This window comes from Equus quagga, chromosome 5 (assembly GCF_021613505.1).
Source record: "Equus quagga isolate Etosha38 chromosome 5, UCLA_HA_Equagga_1.0, whole genome shotgun sequence".
NCBI lineage: Eukaryota > Metazoa > Chordata > Mammalia > Perissodactyla > Equidae > Equus > Equus quagga.
This window is the reverse complement of record NC_060271.1, coordinates 103,821,051-103,833,046: the sequence shown is the minus strand read 5'-3', so window position 1 is coordinate 103,833,046 and position 11,996 is coordinate 103,821,051. Positions and strand designations below refer to the sequence as shown.

The following is an 11,996-nucleotide window of genomic DNA, read 5'->3' as shown; positions in this document are numbered from 1 at the left end:
CAAGGCTCTGCTGCTGAAACCCCCGCCCTGTCCGGTCGTGGAGCTCGGTCGCCGCCCTCGGTCCGCCCCCGGCCCGGCGCTCCCCGGCCGCCCCATTGGCAGGCGCCGGATTCGCTCATTCGAGGGGTTTCCCGCTCCCGCCGACTTGCAGGGCGGCGCGGGGCGTGTAGGCTGCGTCCTCCCGCTTCCTGGACCCGCGGCGGCATCTGCGGCCGGAGAGCCGAGGCCGCCCCGCCCGGCCCCACCCTCCGGCCCGCGGCACCCCCGCAGCGAAGCCCGCCCGCTGGCCGCCGCCCGGTCCCTGGGCCAGGCCCCCTCCTCGCGGGGCCCGCGCCCGGGAGGCGAAGCTCCACGGAGGACGCGGAGGCGGCTGCAGACGGGGCGGCCGGGGCTGCCCCTCCCGCGCTGCCGGGGAGGCGGGCTGCGTTTTCTCCAAGGCTCCAGTGGCCCGCCTGTCACGGCCCTGCCAGCCGGATCCCCATCCCCGAGGAGACCGCGCAGGATGCCCGGGCTCACTCGGCATGGGCCGCCGGGCTGGAAGCTGTAGGAGGCTGGAGGCCGGAGCTCGTTCCCGCCGAGCCCGGAGCCACGGGTGCGCATGCTCCGCGAAGGCCCGCACCGGGCCTGCGTGAACCCTGATAGAACCATCGCGAGGCCGGCTAAGCGGAGCTCCAGTGGCGCAATCGGTTAGCGCGCGGTACTTATACAGCAGTACATGCAGAGCAATGCCGAGGTTGTGAGTTCGAGCCTCACCTGGAGCACGTCCCTTTTGGGTACCGGACCTTCCTTTTATCTCCTTGCCCAAGGGACCGAGTTAGTCTCTCTTTAGCCTTCTCAGTTCCTGTCTCTGAGTTCTCTGCGCGCACGTCCCGCTCCGCCGCAGGCAGGAAGCAGCTCGCAGTGGAGCCTCTTACCCACTTTCCAAGCGACTTGTTGCTCTCTCGCACCATCCAGCCGGTCGAACCCGGACGTTTACCTACTGCTCCCTCCTAGTTCTCCTCCTAGGCGTTTCCTTTAACGACACCCAGTCCCGGGGATGCGGACGGGAGGTCCCAAGACGCTGCAGCGGTGATGGGGCCCTGCTTGGGCATCGAGATCGAAAACGCCGGGCGTGTCCGAGCTCCCGGCGCCGCGACCAGGCCCGGGTTCCCGGTCGCTGCCCCTTGCCCAGGGCAGGGTGCGGCGCGGCGCGCGCTGGGTGGCGGGGCCCGAGCTGGGCGACCACTCGCGGGATTTGGGGCCCGAGGCCCGGCGCGGGGGCGCTAGTGCAGCAGCCGCTCCCTTCCTAAACTAGTAATAACTAGTCATTACCCCCTCCCTCAGATCTGCAGAGACCCCTAGACCCCCTTCTCCCATACCCAGACACCCGGGCCTCCCTGGGCGGATTTGCAGAGTTTGAGAAATTGCCTAGGGCGTTTCCCCTCCCCATTTCGCGCCTCTTCTCCCCGGTGTCAGTCTGGAGTGGTGGAATTCACTGGCAAAACGGAGAGCAGACGTCTTCTAGTGATGTTTGAGTGGCGGGTGTCGTTTCATGCATGCCTCAAATCCCAGGTTCAGAAGACCTCCCGGGGCCAGAAAACCTCCCTCCCCCCGTGTGGCCAGCTGGTTTTTGAAGCCAGCACAGGAACACCCCTCGGAGACGCGGGGGCTGAGTTGACAAGGATGAGGGGGTGCATCACATCCCCAGGAGGTGTGGACGAAGCAGGGAACCAGTTTAGTTGGGGTGAGAGGCCTCCCGGGCGCGTTCTCCCAAAAGAGTGGTTTCAGCTGTTTTTATGGAAGTGCTAGTAGTTAAAACCTGGGGTGGAAATACTACCAGGAGTGGTGAGAAGCAAGACCTAGAAAGCTCAGAGAAAGTGGGCTGAGGGTGGAGCCTTGTCTGTCCCCTTGGCTACTAACCCCAGCCCCGGATTCAGAATGGGGGGGGCCTCAAGGCGACTGAAATGTGAGAAACTCCACCCCCCTCCCCTAACCTGGCGGCCAGTTCCTCCCCCGACCAGAGCCTCTCGCACAGGCTTATCCTCAGCAGGGAGAGCTCCCTTTAGAAATCTAGCCAAAGCCTGGGACAAAAATCTATCCAACTTTTTTAAAAGTTCGCTTAATTAAAAAAAAAAAAACAGCTTTATTGAGATATAATTCACATACCATACAATTAGCCCATGTAAAGTGTACAATTCAATGGAGTTTAGCATATCCACAGATGCGCGCAACCATCACCACAGTCAGTGTTAGAGCATTTTTATCACCTCAGTAACAAACCCTGTATCATTTAGCTATCACCCCTCTGGCCCCCCACCCCAGCCCTAAGTAACCACTAATCTACTTTCTGTCTCTATACATTTCCCTATTCTGGACTTTCATATGAATGGAATCATATAATACGTGGTCTTTTGTGACTGGCGTCTTTGAGTTTTCAAGATTCACCCATATCCTACCTGGTATCAGTACTTCGTTTCTTTTTATGGCTGAACCGTATTCCATTGTATGGATTCTCTCTCTTCTTGAACAATGGAGAAAAGTTTGGCATTTTTAAAAGAAAATTTGCTGAGAACTGCTTTAAAAAGGGAATTAATTTTAAAATGTACAAAGCAATAAAACCTCACCAAGTGTAGGCTTCTGCCCTTCAGAGTCTGCTCACTACAAGAACTGGTCAGGTACTCCTGAGAGCTGAGCACAGAGCAGCTTCCCCACATGGATGGAAACAAATGAATGAGAGATCATCTGCCCAACTGCCTATCCACGTTGGAATCCCTTCTACAAAACCCCAGCTCCTAGTTGAAAACTTCCAGCATCAAAACCTCATTTCTTCACAAGGCAAACCATTCCATTTTCTGTCAACTCTCACAGTTAGAACATTCTTCCTCTTCAATCTTGTTTCTGTCCCTGTTGGCTGTTGCTGGAATGGTGGTGGTTTGGAGAACTATTTTTCTTGTGGGATGGTGAGATAGGAAGGAAGGAAGCTAACTTAGTTGCCCTTTGTCTACATAATCTAGAAATCCCCAGCTAGGAAATTATTAGTGAGTTACAAATAAACAAACAGACTACTGGCAGATTTTAACAATGTGATATTGATAGGATTTTTTTAAGATTGTGATGGGTGATAAAGATCAAGTCAGAAAATTTTGGAAAAATGTTTTAAAAACCATAAAGTACCATACAGATGTAAGGTGGCATTATTGTCACCACAAGATTCGTGGGTTAGGCCTGTCTATAATGTATGGTGGCTTCAAGGAGGAAGGTGGGTAAACATGAGGTGGACGAACTTGGAAGGATGGGTGAAGTTATAGCTGAGTAGCTGCAGATACCTGGCAGGAGAGAAGTCTGACACCCCAGGTGGATGTTAGCTTTGTAGATGGCGTGGATGAAGAAAGGCTGTGAACACTGTGTGATACAAAGCCAGAAGGGAGTGCAGATTCAGTAGAATTTGGAGGAAGAGTAGAGTCAATCCAGAGACAAGTGTTTGTGACACACGACAAGATGCAATTTGATAGAGATGATTGTGAGCCTGTGTTCAGTTCAGAGTTCAGTGTGGGGGATGCCTGGCTTGACAGCTGTTTGCTTGTAAAGGGTTTGGGGACTTCAGATGGATGCAACCAACCTCAGTTATCCAGCCATATGACCCAATTGCTAGGAATGTCAACCAATTATTAATGCATTACTATAAAATGCATTACATGGTGTAGTGTCAGGGATCACAACACAGCAGTCTGTGGAACAAATCTAGCCTCTAGACAGGTTTTGTTTAGCTTTCTAGCACTGACTTGCAAAGTGTGTGAAAAATTTGTAATCATTTGCCCACATATGGGGAGATTTTACTGAAATGCCCAGATTTCAAGTTTCTAATGAAAAATTAGAAGATTTGGTCCTCTGGGGCCCTTATTCCCACATGGCAACATTGGCTACCCTGTTTGGATGGGCATGTGATCTTCTGTTCCACAACTCTCCGTTAATCCCCAACACAGAGGCGGGTGCCCGCTGCAACTGCTTCACCAGCTTGCTTTGCTGTTTTCTTAATCTGACTCATTTCTCGCATGCACACCCCGCAGATATTGAGCGCTTGGCCTCTGGGTGGTTAAAGGGAGGGAATACTCCTATTGAGCTCTGGCAGGTCAGAACACAGCCCACTTAAAATTCAGCAAACAAAACCCCAGTTCTGTATTATGGAAAATTTCAAACGTACCCCAAAGTAGAGAAAATAGTATATTTAACCCCCATGTATCCATCCATCACGATTTTCAAGAATTGTCAACATTGTTTCATCGATATCATTCCCACAGCACTCTCCCCTGCCCCTGCGCCATCACTGGAATATTTTAAAGGAAGTTCCAGATATAGTTTAACTTAACTTGTAAATACTTCAGTATGTATACCCAACAGGTAACTACTTTTTAAAAAAGCATAACCACGCATCATTACACTTAAAAAGATTCATAACATTGCCTCTGCATCATCTAATATCTAGTCTGTGCTCAAATTTCCACACTTACCTCTGAAAGGTATTTTTACAGTTGGTTTGTTTGAATCCAGATCCAGACAAGGCCCACACATTGCGGTTGATCGATACAGCTTTCGTTGCTTTTTAATTTGTACCCGTTCCCTCTTTCCCAACTCCTTTTTATGATATTTATTTGTTGATCTGTAGAATTTCCCACATAATTTAGCTAATTGCATCCTCAAGGCATCCTTTAACATGTTCTTCAATCCCTTCTGACAATTAGATCTAGAAACTTGATAATATTCAGATTAAAAGTTTTTTTTCCCAAAAATGTATTATCGGTGGTACTATGTACCATTGCATCACAAGAGGAAGTATGTGTCTGGTTGTTCCACATTTACTGATATTCATTTTACTGGTGATTTCAGATGTGGTCAGCCTAATACATCCGTTATGAAATTCCACATCAGCCTCTAACCTGATGGTTTTAGCAGCCATTGAGGCTCTTTGTTAGATTTGTTATTTTATTAAGGATTACACAATAGTGGTTTTCTAATTCTATTATTCCATTGACTATTTGGTTTTCCTAAAGCACAATTCACATAGAAAAGCCTGGACAATGTTGCTTGACTTTTTTTGTTTTCTACTAATTTTTAGAATGATGAGTTGATGCCCTTACAACTCCCAAAGGTGATCAATTAATTTTATTTTTCACATTTTTTTTGAATTATAGTTGACATACAACGAATTGCATCAATGATGTTGAGTAGCTTTTTGAATGCTTATTAGATATTCATATATCTTCTTTGGTGAATTATCCATTCAGATCTTTTACCTTTTTTATTGGGTGGTTTGTCTTTTCATTATTGAGTTGTAAGAGTTTTGTTTATTCTATGCACAATTGCTTTGTTGGATATATGTTTTGTAAATAATTTCTCCCAGTTTGTGGCTTGCTTTTTCATTTTCTTAATGGTGTCTGTTGAAGAGCAAACTTTTAAAATTTTGATCAAGTTCAATTTATCAATAATTTTTTTCTTTTATGGATAATATCTTTGATGCCATATCTAAGAAATCTTTGCCTAACCCAAAGTCACCATCATTTTAGTCTATGTTTTAGCTCTCTCATTTAGGAGTTAATTTTTGTGTATGATGGGAGTAGAGATCTTACTTTTATGTATGTGTATGGATATCCAGTTCTGGCACCATTTGTTGAAAAGCGTATCCTTTCCTGATTGCATTGTCTTGACACCTTGTCAAGAATGAATTGACCATACTTTTCAACAAATGGTGCTGGGAAAACTGGAAAGCCACATGTAAAAGAATGAAAATTGACCATTCTTTTTCACCGTTCACCAAAATAAACTCAAAATGGATCAAAGACCTAAAGGTGACCTTTCAGGCTTCTGGAAGAAAACGTAGGCAGTACACTCTTTGACATCAGTATTAAAAGGATCTTTTCGGACACCCTGCCTTCTCAGAGAAGGGAAACAATAGAAAGAATAAACAAATGGGACTTCATCAGATTAAAGAGCTTCTTCAAGGCAAATGAAAACAGGATTGAAACAAAAAAACAACCCACTAACTGGGAAAAAATATTTGCAAGTCATATATCTGACAAAGGCTTAATATCCTTAATATATAAAGAACTCTCGCAACTCAACCACAAAACATCAAACAACCCAATCAAAAAATGGGCTGGAGCCATGAACAGACATTTCTCCAAAGAAGATATACTGATGGCCAATAGGCACATGAAAAGATGCTCATCATCGCTGATCATCAGGGAAATGCAAATCAAAACTACACTAAGATATCACCTTACACCCGTTAGAATGACAAAAATATCTAAAACTAATAGCAACGAATGTTGGAGAGGTTGCGGAGAAAAAGGAACCCTCATACACTGCTGGTGGGAATGCAAACTGGTGCAGCCACTATGGAAAACAGTATGGAGATTCCTCAAAAAACTAAAAATAGAACTACCATACGATCCAGCCATCCCACTACTGGGTATTTATCCAAAGAGCTTGAAGTCAGCAATCCCAAAAGTCCTGTGCACCCCAATGTTTATTGCAGCACTGTTTACAATAGCCAAGACATGGAAGCAACCTAAGTGCCCATCAACAGACGAATGGATAAAGAAGATGTGGTACATATATACAATGGAATACTACTCAGCTGCAAAACAGAACAAAATCATTCCATTTGCAATAACGTGGATGGACCTTGAGAGAATTATGTTAAGTGAAATAAGCCAGCGAGAGAAAGATAATCTGTGTATGACTCCACTCATATGAGGAATTTAAAACTATGGACCAAGAACAGTTTAGTGGATACCAGGGGAAAGGTGGGGTGGGGGGTGGGCACAAAGGGTGAAGTGATGCACCTACAACATGACTGACAAACATTAATGTACAATTGAAATTTCACAAGATTGTAACCTATCAATAACTCAATAAAAAAAAAAATGAATTGACCATAAATGTGTCGGTCTTTCGCTGGACTCTCTTTCTATTTTATTGACCTGTATGGCAGTGTGGTGTTATGCCAGCACCATACTGTGTTGATTACTGTAAGTCTGGAAATCAGATAGTGTAAATCCTCCAACTTTGTTCTTTTTCAAAACTATTTTGGCCATTTTAGGTCCTTTACATTTCCATATAAACTTTAGGATCAGCTTGCCAATTTCTATAAAAACATTCTGGGCTTATAAGAATTCTGTTGAATTTATTGATCAATTTGAGGAGAATTGCTTCCTTAACAATTCTGAGACTTCTCATTCTATAAGCAAGGTATGTCTCTCCACTTACTTAGCCCTTTAATTTCTTTCAGCAATGTTTTGTAGTTTTCAGTGTATAAGTTTCATACTATTTCTTCCTTAAATATTTGGCAGAATTCACAAGTGAGGCACTGTGTGGGAAGATTTTTTTCTAAACCCTACAGCTTCAATTTCTTGAACAGATATTGGGCTATTCAGGTTACCTGTGTATTCTGAGCTTTGGTATTTTGTGTCTTTCAAGAAATTTGCCTGTTTCATTAAATTTGTTGAATTTATTGGCATGAAGTTATTCATGATAGTCCCTTCTTGTCTTTAGGATCCATAGTGATGTCCCGTCTAATTTCCGATGTTGGTAATTTGTGTCTTTTCTCTTTTTTTTTCCTGATCAATCTGATAAGAGGTTTTTCACTTTTATTTATCTTTTCAAATATCCAGTTTTTGGTTTCATTGGTTTTCTCTATTGTTTTCCCACTTTCCATTTGATTCTGATGCACTTAAGGAGAATGTGTACTGTGCTGTTGTCAGGCAGAGTGTTTTGTCAATGTCAGTTATATCAAGGTGGTTTATAGCGTGGTTCAAGTCTTCTGTATCTTTGATTTTATGCCTACTTGTTCTATCTATCATTGAGAGAAGAGTATGAAAATAACCATCTACAATGGTAGATTTTTCTATTTCTCCTTTTAGTTCTACCTTTTTCTGCTTCACGTAGTTTGAAGTTCTGTTATTGGCTGTATACATGTTTGGGACTGTTATGTTCTCTTGATTCATTGGATCCTGTTATCGTTGCTGATGCTCGATTTGTCCCGTGTTTGGCCAGGGAAAGTTCCATCAAGTTGGCTCTGGGGTCATTTTGACATAATTTTAGATCTTTGATATTCTCCTTGTTCCCAGCAAGACAAGATATTCCAAAATGTGCTTTGTACTTTTCTTCCTTTGACCCTGGAGTCAGCCATTTCTCCCAGGAGCCTGGTTCTTTTTTTTGGGAAATGTTATTTAGGAGAACACAATCTGTGTGATAGAGTTTCTTACTGCTGCTCTGTGGTTGTCATATTTTCAAGGATTTTCCAGTGGACAGAACTAGGAAATGCATATTTTTCAAAAAGAGAAAAATAAAGCCTGAGTTTATAGTGATATTTCCAATTCAAATTTAAGATTACAAAATTCATGCCCTTCAATTTTACATTTGGATCTCTTTTCTCTTGCTCTAAAAATACTAGTTCTTTACAATTCTTATATAATTATTTAATAACTTATTTGATTTATTCTACTATACACACAATAGTTTCAAAATAACATCATTATTATCTCTAACAGTAAGATTATTGATTGCAGTTTAAGATTTCTTTGTGATCGCTTTTGTTCTTAAGTTTATATTCAAAACGCAGTATTCAAAGTATTGTTTTAAAGTCAAAGTAATTTTTCTATGTATGGCTGTGTTACCAACGATACACAATGAATGTCATTTGATTCAGTTTGTTTCACATTTTTAGGGATTCCTTTTTTTTCTTTTTGATTTATTTATTTAAAATATTTACATGCTTCCTAAGTGAAAACTATAAACAAGGTTTATTCAGAGAAGTCCAGTTTGTATCCTTGTCCGCTAATCCCGCTTCCTCCTTCTCTCTACAGGTAATAATTTAAAAATTACTTTTTTCGGTTTATCCTTCTATTGTTTATCTTAAAAAATATACACGAATACACACGTGTGTATTCCACTTCCTCTCCTTCTTATCCAAAAGTTGTTCTCTTCCTTGCTGATTTCACTCACAGTATGTTCTGAAGATTGTTTCAAAGTCGCAGATGGAGCTCTCCCTCGCTTCTTATCGCAGCTGCGAGTAGTCTGTTCGTGTGGGTGTCCTGTGGGTGTACCACCGTTTAGTCAACCATCCTTCTCCTGAGGGACACTTGGATTATTTCCAGTCTTCTGGTTTTGTAGATAGTGCCGCAAATTTGTTCACGTCATTTTGTTTTCCTGAGGAAGATTTGCCCTGAGCTAGCATCTGTGCCAGTCTCCCTCTATTTTGTATGTGAGTTGCTGCCCCGGCATGGCCGTTGATGAGTGGTGTGGGTCTGCACCTGGGAACCAAACCCCGGCCACCGAAGTGGAGCAAGCCAAACTTAACCCCTAGGCCACGGAGCCGGCCCCTCGTTTTGAATATTTTGCTGGTATATCTTTGAGATAGATTCTAGATGTGGGATTCCTGGTCCATGGGATGGAGACATATCTATAAAATATATATAATTATATATAATTATGTATATAATAGTTTACATTAAGTATAATGTTACATATAACATATATAACGTTATATATATAACGTTATATATAACATATAATATAAATATTATATATATATGAAATTTTCCAGGTGTGTGAAATCACCTCTAAAGAGGGTTTCTGATGTGATAATCCATGAGCATGAGGCCTCTGGAATCCACATCATAAGAGCCACGGTTGAGGAGTCTGGGCCGACTGATGCTGGATGGGGCATGACATGTCCTCCAGTTCCTGGGGAGGCACCACTGATGCCTTTTCTGGAGAGATATTTAAGGAAGGACTTACTGGAGGCTCTGACACAGGCGTGGTTGGCTGAGGATCTCAGCCCTGAAGAGCACCCCAGGCTTAGAAAAAGCCCAGGAGGCTCCCCACGCAGCCCTGCCTGGCGCTTCTGGCCCTTGGGCTCTGCTCTGCTGCCTTCAGCTTAACCTATTTCTGTTTTATTTTTTAGTTTTATCATGTTTAAAGTCATTTAAAGAATCTTTTAATTTTATTTAACTGATTATTATTTAATTATCTGAATACTTCCTAATTATACTTATTTTTTAAAAATTTTGTTGTCTCAACCATTTCGTTCCTTTAAACACTCTTTTGTTAATGAGTATATTCTTTCCCTTTAAAACTTTCATTACACCTTTTCCTCGCTCCTTAGTCTTTTCATTTATTTCCTCTTAGCCTTCTTTTAACTTTTTCTTCTAAATTTATTTTTGTCTTGTCTATTTTCTTCTTCTTTTTAACTTAAACTGTAAAGCTGAATCCTCTTGAAGTGTTTTTACGCTCCCTGCTGGCTGGTTGGCCCTCTGGGAGCACAGGCCGCCGGCTGGGGTGGAGTCCATGCTGTGGGAAAGCCTGGGGGGTGGGAGGCGGGGAAGTTTTCCTCCTTCCACTGGTTCCTTGCCTTTTCACACTTAGTCCTTGGATACTACAACCCTGACCTTAACGGTCCACGGGACTAGATGCCCCGCTACTTTCCATAACAATACACCATCCATGGAGACTACAGTTGAGAAACTACAAGGAATATGGATCCTGGAGAAGAGTGGGCTAAAGAGGGATATATGAGCTGCTTTCAGATGTTTGTGAAAGGAGTAGACGTACTCAGTGTTGACCTAGAGGAAAGAACATGAACTTAGAACTAGAGCCCGTGGGTGATGACGACAAGGAAGCAAATTTATTTTGTAAATGATTAGTGCTGTTGAGACAGGGGATGAGCTGACTGGTGAAAGAGTGTATTTCCCGGCTTTAAAAGTGATGGAGCAGAAGCCGGGATATTGTAGAAGAGAATCTTGTGTTGGTTGGGAGGTTGGTGAGGCTTCTAAGATCTCTTTTAGCTGTAAGATTCTTCGTTCTGTTTGCAGAAAAGTAACATTGTGCCGCAGATGTTGCCATGATCTTCCCAGTCTCTATTTCCCCTTTCTTCTGGTAACATACTAAGCCCCTCTGAACGCTGGGAGCACAGGACCAGCCCAGGGCGGTCATACCACATCATCCTCCTGCCCACACTACACACTGTGTGTTCAGAGATGGGCATGTGACTCAAAATTAACCAGAGTCCTTCCATGAGATGTTTCTATCTTGAGCTATCTGGGAAGAATTCTTTCTTCTTTCTGTTTAGAAACATAAAGAATATAAATTTAGAGCTTCCTGCAGCTTCCAGCACGTATCTTTCTAGCACGTATCTTTCTAGTTGAGCTATGTGGCCGGGGAGAATGAAGGCTACATTTAGTGAGAAGCAGGCACAAGAGAGAGAGGTCTGAAAGTGTGTGAGTCTCTGATTCTTAAGACTAGCCTCACAAATTCTCTTTCTGTGGTCTGATAATGTGAGCCAAAGAAGTGTCCTTTTGCCTTAGCCAGTTAGACTTGGGTTTCTGTCACTAATCAACAGGGGTCTTGACTAATGCAATTGTTATTGTACAAAACATCATTTTACTCTGATGACCAATTTTTCAAATTTCTTAATGAGAATTCCTTTCAGAAGGAAAAGGCAGCATCCATTTCTGGCCAAACTAAAAATTACTGTAAACTTTCAAACTATTAAACTGGCCTGGGGATAAAGATACTAGACACTCCCCTGTGCCTTTTTATGAAGCCCAGCCCTCTCCCTCAGCATACTTGCCATCTCCCCTTGGAGGACTCTTTCAAAGCACAACACTTGACTTTTTTCCCCTCCCAAACCTGCTCCCCCCTAGTCTTTCCCATCCCACAAAATGGTCCTTTCATCTGTTCGCTTAGTTCTAAGTGAAAAGCTTGGCAGGCAGCCTCTATTGTACCCTTTTGCTCCCCCTACATCTAATCCATCAGCAAATCCTGTGATGCCCTCCAGGATGTATCCTGAATCCTGGCACTTCTCTTCTTCTGCAGTTTCTGTCCCCTCCTGCTTGGACTATTGCAGTAGCCTCTGCCCACCTCTCCAACCTCAGCTCCTGTCACTCTGTCCTGGTTTGCTATGCACCAGCCGCTGTAGTCTTTCTATTCTTTGTTTCTGCTTTGGGGCCTTTGCAATG

General features: G+C 43.4%; 1 non-coding gene across 1 annotated transcript; it reads left to right on the top strand.

The window, feature by feature from the left end:
• The first annotated feature begins 668 nt into the window (after nucleotides 1-668).
• On the top strand, nucleotides 669-761 carry TRNAI-UAU (transfer RNA isoleucine (anticodon UAU)). The gene is given in 2 exon segments: nucleotides 669-706; nucleotides 726-761. It is a non-coding gene; the product is annotated as a tRNA-Ile (tRNA).
• Nucleotides 762-11,996: the final 11,235 nt, after the last annotated feature.